Source organism: Eurytemora carolleeae, unplaced genomic scaffold (genome assembly GCF_000591075.1).
Source record: "Eurytemora carolleeae unplaced genomic scaffold, Eaff_2.0 scaffold303, whole genome shotgun sequence".
Taxonomy (NCBI): Eukaryota; Metazoa; Arthropoda; class Copepoda; order Calanoida; family Temoridae; genus Eurytemora; species Eurytemora carolleeae.
In genome coordinates, this window is record NW_019396305.1 from 302,935 (window position 1) to 313,220 (window position 10,286).

The window sequence follows — 10,286 nt, forward strand, 5'->3', positions numbered from 1 at the left end:
TACCTAACATCCTGACTACAGTCCTCCTCCCTTGTGTAAGCTTTATCAGGGATAGTATATACAAGTCTTAAATTAGATATTACCTAACATCCTGACTACAGGCCTCCTCCCTTGTGTAAGCTTTATCAAGGATAGTATATACAAGTCTTAAATTAGATATTACCTAACATCCTGACTACAGTCCTCCTCCCTTGTGTAAGAGTTCTGAAAAATTAGAATAATTAATCAAACTTGGATTCCCCCAGAAAGTCGAGAATCAAAACAAACTATTAATCTTCGGAGGAGACAAACACGGAGCTGGAAACTTTAAAAATTGGAAATGAACAAAACTGTGGTTGCAACTTATGATTTAAAAAACCCATTATAACTCGATATCCAGAATGGAAATTAATCTTAAAATTTGTAAAAAATTGGAACTAAGCTTCAAACAGGCAATCCCTTTCATGTTATTCCAGCGATTCATCAAAATAAATTGTTTAGTATTTGTCGTGTTAATGTTTCCTTAAAACATATTTTGGCCACAATGACATTTTCACAAACTCAAATTTTTAATCCCTATATCGGTACAACCTGATGGTGCAAACCTTTAATATTTCAAACCTAGACTATTTGATGTAAAAAAGCTCTATAGTTTGAAATATCTAATGTCAACGACATCTGGTTAAAAAGATATAAGGATTAAAAAATCAGAGTTTGAGGCCAAAGACTTAATTTTTTTTATATCCATCTATAAACATTTCGGCAATTTTAATAGTTCGTTAGTATTTAAGTTTCCCATCCCTGAAACATTGTATTGAAACTAAACCCTGGAGTTCAAACTTTGTTCATTACTACTGCAGACATGAGGGTACAATTTAACACCAGTCATCTAAATTTAATCCCTTTAAAAGTGTGTTTGAAGGGAGAGACCGGAGGTCGAATTTAAAGAATTTTAGAATTTTTCACTTACATTTTTTTTAGATTTAAGGCGGCGCTCAATTGAAACTGGTTTTTGGCAGATTTAAGCCGCGGCTCAAATTCATTAAATTTGGACTTGGCTCAACTACCATGCCTAGCCGGTATCTTCCATCCAGACCAAATTTTACGGAAGACCATGCGTTACTGAGGCGAAAAATCTTAGAGTTTATTTTTAATATTTTACTGTTCTGTTGTGACTTAGGGATGAACAGAACAAATTGAGAACTGATCATGCAGTTTAAAACTTCTAGATAAAATCTATATTTAAAATTTTCATGTACACAAGTTTTTACCAACAAAAAATGAGACTTCAAAGACGACTATATTAAAATTATTATATTACTTTTTTTCATACTTGTTCAGACTTAAGGCTTTTAAGGGTACCGTATTAAATCAGGCATTGCTATCTTTGAATACTTAAAATCACGCTAGCAATCCCTTTAAGAGTTTCGAGATGTTTAAGTTTGATGAGACTGCAGAGACGACTGTACGGAATTTATAAGATTCGTGGCTTTTCGTTCACAATAACCCTGAGGAAGAAGCCCAAAGGGGTTACGCGCATGGTCTCTGTCTGTAATTCAACTCCTTTGGGCTTCTGGCTCAGGGTTATTGTGAACGAAAAACCCCGAAATCTTGAAAAAACGACATCTAGTGTTCTATCTGTATTGTTATTAATCTATGTACCCACCTTTCTGCTTTACAGTCGTTCCCTTCGCAGGATGCCGCACAGCGCTGCATCTTGCTGCGCTTCATGGTTAATCCTGGATAATAAAATCTGCATAATCGGAGAATAATTCAATAAGCTGGGTTGGATACTAATTTTCAGATACACGCAACTTCTCGTGTAGGTCAAAATTTTCCCAACTATTGGCATATTCTAAAATTTAAATATCTTAAAGAACAAGTTTTCCTCCTTTGAAATATATCATCTTGAGCTTGCAGATTAAAAAACTTAACTGTTGAACATTTTTTATTAAATATAAATAAAAGGCAAACCTAGCTTTTTTTGAAAAGCTTTTTTTAAAATTTTAAATCAAGGTTAACATCACAAATTTTAGATAAAAAAGGAGGAATGTTGGAAATGTTATTTTTTGTCAAGATTTGGTCTTTAGACATAAACGACGATCTTAACATTTGTTCCCAAACTTGACGTTTATTGTTAGGTTTAGCCAAGAAGCTCAGAGTTGAACTTATCAAGGGCTGGGAATTAAGGCAAGAAACTTTTACAGTTGGGATCAAATTCCTTTTAAGTGGAATAGTTCCCTAAGCAATTTAAAATTTTTTAAATACTGGGATAAGATTTCGAAAAAAAATTTGAATCACGTAAACTAAGTTGAACCTTTTAGAAAGCTGGGTTAAGAAAAAGGGATTCAACTACATCTACGTGGTTATGCTATATCTCACAATTCATTAAATCTGGTCACGGATAATTTAAGCTTTTTAGGGACTGTCTGCTAAATTTCAAGTGACACTCCATAAAAAGATGGAAATTCCCGATTTACAAAAGCACCTTTAATAGCTTTGTCTGATCAAGTATGAACTAGGTAGAAATGTACATTTTTGTTTGTTTAAATTTTTCTTCATTTGTGGGATATCTGCAAAAGTGTCTTGCGCATTTCTTGCTTATACGAAATAATGAAGAAATTCAAATTTACTCATTCTTTTCAGAAAAACGACGGATCTTCCAAATTTTTAATCAGATTAACGTTTCAAAGGTACTGTTGTGAATCAGGCATTGTCATCTTTGCACGGAGGGTCATTTGAAATCACGGCTACAATCCCTTAAATTCCAGACTAATTAAACTACCTATCCTGAGATACAGAGCCACTACAAGAACCAGAGGAATGATGAAGTATACAACAGTTGAAGCTGCCATCAAATACAGAGACGCCTTCATTTAACAAATATCTATATAATAAAGCTGTCTTCACTCATATGAGTAGGTTAGCTATAGCTGGCCAAACGGCTGGACCAAATTGACCTACATTTTATAAGGAAACTCATGTGTAGGGTAATAAAATTTTTAAATTTTTTCTTCAAAATTCGAATATTTTTTTAACGTCGGGCACTTCAGCTAATATTTTATAAAAAGTAGGGATTTAAAACATTACTTTTACCATATATTATGGGGATTGTTGAAAATAAATCATCATAGCCAATAAAAAAGGAAAAAGAAATGGTTGATCTTGGAATTGAAATTCAATTTCGTTTTGTTTTTAATTCAACAATAATATTATCCTTTTATACAATTTATTTCACTGGCTAAAAAATCGCTTTTGTATACCAACAGAGGGACGATAGTTACTTTACGTCCCTTGGTCAACTGCGAAGTTTTCGTGAATAATTTAAACTTTTTATGTGTGTACTGTACACTGTCCAACATTGATAAAAAAACCATAATTCATTCCAGAATAATTTAATATTGATTGGATGGATATTGGATATATATAGCCAAGAATATTAAATATTAAAGTAATTATTGGAAAGCGCACAAACTTAAACAGACAATTCATACTTTACTCATTTGAATCAAGAGTAAAACAAAACAGTTCTTCCCTAAGTTAAAGTTAAAGTTAAAATATTACTTCCTTAAAACTGAAGAAAAAATAAATTGTGAATTTCACACAAAATTTGAATTTTTCTGCCACTAAAACTAAATAATTTCATGTTTTTCCTCTGGAAAAATCCCAAAAATGAAACTATCCTACGCTGAGTTACTAACCTGAGACTCCTTCTCGTGGAAAGGAATACTGCACCAAGCAGATTCAAGTACATTCTCTCCATTGTACTGTACATAGTTTATCTGTACAATTCAATACTCAAATATACTGTACATAGTTTATCTGTACAATTCAATACTCAAATATACTGTACACAGTTTATCTGTACAATTCAATACTCAAATATACTGTACATAGCTTATCTGTACAATTAAATACTCAAATATACTGTACACAATTTATCTGTACAATTCTAAAATATACTGTACATAGTTTACCTGTACAATTAAATACTCAAATATACTGTACATAGTTTATCTGTACAATTAAATACTCAAATATACTGTACATAGTTTATCTGTACAGTTAAATACTCAAATCTACTGTACAGTTCAATACTCAAATATACTGTACATACTTTATCTGAACAATTAAATACTAAAATATACTGTACATAGTTTATCTGAACAATGCAATACTCAAATATACTGTAAATAGTTTATCTGTACAGTTAAATACTCAAATTAACTGTACAATTCAATACTCAAATATACTGTACATAGTTTATCTGTACAATTAAATACTCAAATATACTGTACACAGTTTATCAGTACAATTCAATATTTAAATATACTATACATAGTTTATCTATACATTTCAATACTCATATATACTGTGCACAGTTTATCTGTACAATTAAATACTCAAATACACTGTACATAGTTTATCTTTACAATTAAATACTAAAATTTACTGTACACAGTTTATCTGAGTCTAAAACTAAAGAACGAAAATTTTTGACTTAAAGTTTAAGTTCATGGTTAAATGCCACTTCTGACTTAATTTAAACCCGAACTTTAACCGTGAGGTTAAATATTTAAACCTGTGGTTAAATATTTAACTCGCCGAAATCGACGGGTTAAAATTAAACACATGGTTAAAATCTTGAAATCGCGCAATCCGTATTTGTCTATCATCATGCAGCGATAAGCGGCGCGCATTCAACTAATACCGATATATTTAATAGTAAAACCCTTGATTTAATAAATTTCACTTTTTAAATTAATTAATGTTTGCACGTAAACCCAAAATACATTTGTAACTGGAAATATGTTTTGTTTTCGGTTACGTAAATATTAAAAAGTTAACTAAAACAGCTGATTAGCGATGGTTACGTAATATTCTCCATAAATCCTTTTCTCTGATTGGGTGAAATTTTTCCCGGGAAATTCAAATTTAAAATTGAGAAAGTTTAATATTTAAGTAGCAACTCATTATTTTACAGAAATTTTAACCTCGAACTTAAAATTCGCTCATTCTTTAGTTTTAAACTCTGTACAATTCAATACTCATATATACTGTACACAGATTATCTGTACAATTCAATACTGAAATATACTGTACACAGTTTATCAGTACAATTCAATATTTAAATATACTGTACATAGTTTATTTGTACAATTCAATGCTTGAATAAAATGTACATAGTTTATCTGTACAATCAATACTCAAATATAATATACACAGTTTATCTGTACAATTAAATACTCAAACCTACTGTACACAGTTTATCAGTACAATTCAATATTTAAATATAATGTACAAAGATTACCTGTACAGTTCAATACTTAAATATAATGTACATAGAATATCTGTACAGTTAAATACTCAAATTTACTGTACAATAAATTGTCAAATATACTGTACAATTCAATATTCAATGTAGATACATAGTTTATCCGTACAATTCCAAACTCAAATATAATGAACATAGTTTATCTGTACAATCAATGCTCAAATATACTAGAAAATATAGAAAATATATAAATCATTTAACTATTAATTTTTATATCATAAGCTTTCTAATGATGTGCCATGTCTGCAAGGCACCATAAAATACCGAGTCTGCATCAACTAATGGTTTAAAGTGTAGACACAAATGAAAGTTTTTTTTTCAAGATCAGGGTTGGTGAAAAATAAAAAAAAACATGAAGAGTCTGCTAGAATCCCCCCATCCCACTTTTTCCTAATATACGAGACTTATTAGTATTTTTTTAATTCGGACTTTAGCCTCAACCTTGTGTTGGTAAAAAACATTAATTTCCTAAACAACTTAAAAAGGGAGTGACCGTCGATGTATAGTAGTTTAAAAAAAAATATTAAATATTAATATTAAATATATTTTTCAACCGAAATTTTCCCAAACATTCAATGTTAGAATGAATTATTTCGTTTTATTATTATATTAAATTTCTTATTTTTTGCGAATTTGTTCGCAGATTTCTAAATTCTTCAAATGCCTTCTTTTCAATAAAAATTGCAGAAAATCTACAGAAAATGTTTGTGAACAATGAGAGACTACAGAAACTAATAATTGAATAAGATTACTTATTTTTGATGATAAGAGATAATTTTTATTTTTTCAATCTGTTCCTAAACAATCTTTATTTAATAATTTTAAAAAATGGATAATTAAGAATATCAAATTTGTGCTCAAACTCAGTAATTAAACATCATTAAAATGTTTTTGTACGTGTATCAAATGAATCCTAAAATATTTCTCCAATTTTCAGAAAATTTAGATAACATTTGAAAAATAAAAAATTAATTTAAAATTTTTCTATTTTAATTTAATAAATTAAATAGTGTTGTCTTGTAACATACAGCATCTCTGCTAATAATTCCCCTGTTGTTTTTGCGATAATCTATATTATACATTTATACTTCTATCTCATTCACGTCAAAACAGTGAGACCGATCGGACGTAATTTTTTTGTGGAAACTCACATGACCCCAGGCATGATTATATTATGGATTCTTAAAAATGTGCCAGGACAAAAATATGAAAAATTTTCATTCTTAAAATGCACAAATTAAAAAAAAAAAAATTCCGCGAAAAAATGGAGTTTTACTATCACAAAGAAAAAAATGACAACTTGAAGAGCAACATTTAAACGCTAAAATTTGTTTATTTAGAAAAAGAGACGCACAGCGGCTAAAAGCCGAGTTATTAATGAACTATTGACATTAAAAGTTTTATTATTTTCCTTCTCTGCATGCACAGCTATAATTTAAAAGTATTTTCTAGTGAAGGATTCATGGTGAAATATTTCTCTGAAAAGGAACTAAGTTCTTACCAACTGTTTTTGCGACAAAATCAAATGTTCTACTTGAAACTTTGAAACTTGGTGGTGAAGCCTTTAATTATTCAAACTTAGATTATTTCATCTAACAGAATTTACAGTTTTAAATATTACAGCAAAACACCATCGGGTTGCAAAGATAAGTAGTAGAAGAAAATCAGCATTTTTGCCAAGAACTCAGTTTATTTGAAAATATTAATTGATTTATTGCGATTCTTCGAAAAGAGACAACTTTTTAAATTGTAAAACTTTTGGAAAATTCAAAATTTTTGTAAATCTGAAAACAGACTTCTATACTTGATTTAATAGAAACAATCATGGCTACAGACTACTACGCTGCATGTGTCACTTTTCTAGATAACCCAGAATTAAAAATGATCAATTATGAGATAGAAGAAACAAGTCATAAATAAGGTTGAAAAATGTACTTTTCAAGTTTCTATGATAATATACTCCTCACTCATTACTCAGAACCAAAACTTTTTTCGCGCTCCTATCTTCATTTGAAAACAAGTAACAAACTTAATAAGATTCCTAAAAATAGATTTCTACTGAATGCTTGTAATGTCAAAACTTGTTAGGTTTATGATCAACACTTAGTTCACTCAGAAAAATATCAAATTAAAAAATGCATTTTAAAAAAATCGTTAAAGATTTAGCATAAATTTTGTCATAAAAATAACCTTCTTATATATTCTAGATTAAAATGTTTGTAATTTTGAAATTTGAAATCTTGACCTTTCTTAGAACAGTTTACGTAAGTTGTAAATATTTTAAGTTTGACTAGATATTAAAACAGTTTATGTATATTGTATATTGTATATATCTTAAGTTTGACTAAATAATAAAACAGTTTATGTATATTGTGTATTGTATATATTTTAAGTTTGACTAAATAATAAAACAGCATATGTATATTGTATAATGTATATTGTATATATTTTAAGTTTGACTATATATTAAAACAGCTTATGTATATTGTATATTGTATTTATTTTAAGTTTGACTAAATCTTAAAACAGTTTATATATATTATATATTGTAAAGATTTTAAGTTTGACTAAATAATAAAACAGTTTATGTATATTGTATATTGTATATTGTATAGATTTTAAGTTTGACTAAATCTTAAAACAGTTTATGTACTGTATAATGTATATTGTATATATTCTAAGTTTGACTAAATATGAAGGCAGCTTATGTATACTGTATAATGTATATTATATATATTTTAAGTTTGACTAAATATAAAAACAGTTCATGTATATTGTATATTGTATATTGTACATATTTTAAGTTTGACTAAATCTTAAAACAGTTTATGTATACTGTATAATGTATATGTTTTAAGCTTGACTAAATATTATAACAGTTTGCGTATATTGTATATTGTATATATTGTCATTGTTTTTTGAATTTTAAAAATATATTTCTTTTTAAAGAATGAGGAGTATTGTGTTCCTTGGTAAAGTATGCCCAGGGAGCAGCTGATAGAAAAGAAGCGGCCCAGACAGCTCCAACTACACGTTTAGCTTTTCCAGTAGAGGACCGGGCTCCGGGGGACAGCGGGTGACAGATGGCCAGGTATCTAGACAGTTATAATCAAACATTTCTGTTACTTGTTACGAGCATTTAGGCCGAACCGATTATTTCCAGTGCGGGCACGGTGAACCAAATATGCACGCTCACAATCAAAAAATATCGTAGAATTATTCCAAATACTCCTGTCATACCATGAAACTAGATATTAACGCGGTAGTTTAAAAATGTAAATAAAAATTTAAATAGAAAATGGAACTAAAGACCAGAAAAAACATTTATACAGAATTCACTCCGAACTAAACAGAGTGAGAGTATTCGGTTTCTTCTATTTGAAGCAATCTTTTAATTTACAGATTTGTTTATTCTTATACTTCAACAATCTTTTAACTTACAGATTTGTTTATTCTTATAATTCAGCAATCTTTTAACTTACAGATTTGTTTATTCTTATAATTCAACAATCTTTTAACTTACGGATTTGTGTTATGCATACTTTTTCATTCAAAATGTACATTCAGACAAACAAGTACTTGAAATAAAGCTAAAAAATTATGATTAATGGGTCAAATTGTGATCGAAAGTCAGAGCTTTCTGGAATATTGACAAAACCGATAAATCCACGTGAATTAGATGGTTCTTTCCATTACATAGATTCTAATCATTATCGTGTTTTTTTTAAAGACAAAAATCGAAAACACAATTTTTATCATAGAGTTTTGTCTTGACATCAGGTTGATAAACATTCTCTATATATTTAGAAAATATTTTTTTTTGCAAATCTACAAAAAAATGACAAAAATATCTTCGAATGTTGTTGAAACTACAAACTATAGAAGAACTTAAAAGTTAGCAAGCGCCAATTTATAAAAAAACATAACTTTAGATTAAAAAGGGATTGTTCGGAAAATTAAAGAAAGGATAAAAAATCTCAATTTTAGTTCACAACTGAGACTGTTGAAATAATTTGTCTTTTAATGCTAAATTTCATTGGAAATCTCGGAACTGCTTTATATTTGATATAAATATTTGAACAGTCCTTTTAAGCACTCAAAGTATCATATTCCGACCATGTAGTATTGTCAAACTTTTCCAAGTTTAAGTTTAGTAGTTATGTAACATAATGCAAATATTCCCTTGAGAAATTAATTGAAAATAACCTTGACTTATATAAACCAAGAATATCAACATTGGCCTAAATAATAGAAATGAACGAGCTGTGTCATAATTTATAGTACTTGTTAGCATGCGATCTTATCCCCCCCCTTCCCCCCTGAACTCCCGAACAGTGAACATCTTTAGCTTCGATAATATTAATCACTAGGTTTGCCAGGAGTTTTCCCGATAAAAATGAAACCACTAAATTTTTAAACAAAGCTAAGAATAGTTCTCTAATAATATTTTCAGACAAATCAGTCATGGGGTTCGTGAGTTATGATCGGAGGACGTACATGCAAAACAATAAACACACACAAAGAGATTACTACTTCATACGTATTCTAGCTTGGGAAACTAAATTTTCAGAATAAAAGTTGACCCACTCAACTAGGATGCTCAAAACCAAACTAAGAACATTTCCGTGTTCCTACCGAGTTCCCTAAATCAAAAACGGTCTTTCAGGAGTTATGATCGGACTTAAACAAACAGACAAACAGCTAGAGATTACAACTTGTTTATAACTCTCTTGAAATGTTTATAACTCTCTTGTGATGTTTATAACTCTCTTGTAATGTTTATAACTCTCTTGTGATGTTTATAACTCTTTTGTGATGTTTATAACTCTCTTGTAATGTTTATAACTCTCTTGTGATGTTTATAACTCTCTTGCGATGTTTATAACTCTCTTGTAAGGCCTCATATTGAATATGGAATTGTTACTTGGGGAGGGGTTAAAAACTCTAAACTGCAAAAAATCAGATCTTTGCA

The 10,286-nt window shown here is 29.2% G+C and overlaps 1 long non-coding RNA gene across 1 annotated transcript; it reads right to left on the reverse strand.

Moving 5' to 3' along the window:
- Positions 1 to 6: 6 nt before the first annotated feature.
- On the reverse strand, positions 7 to 3,763 carry LOC111700592 (uncharacterized). The gene is made up of 4 exons (XR_002765012.1): positions 3,681 to 3,763; positions 2,765 to 2,849; positions 1,646 to 1,718; positions 7 to 204 (listed from the first exon to the last, which is right to left on the reverse strand). It is a non-coding gene; the product is annotated as an uncharacterized LOC111700592 (long non-coding RNA).
- Positions 3,764 to 10,286: the final 6,523 nt, after the last annotated feature.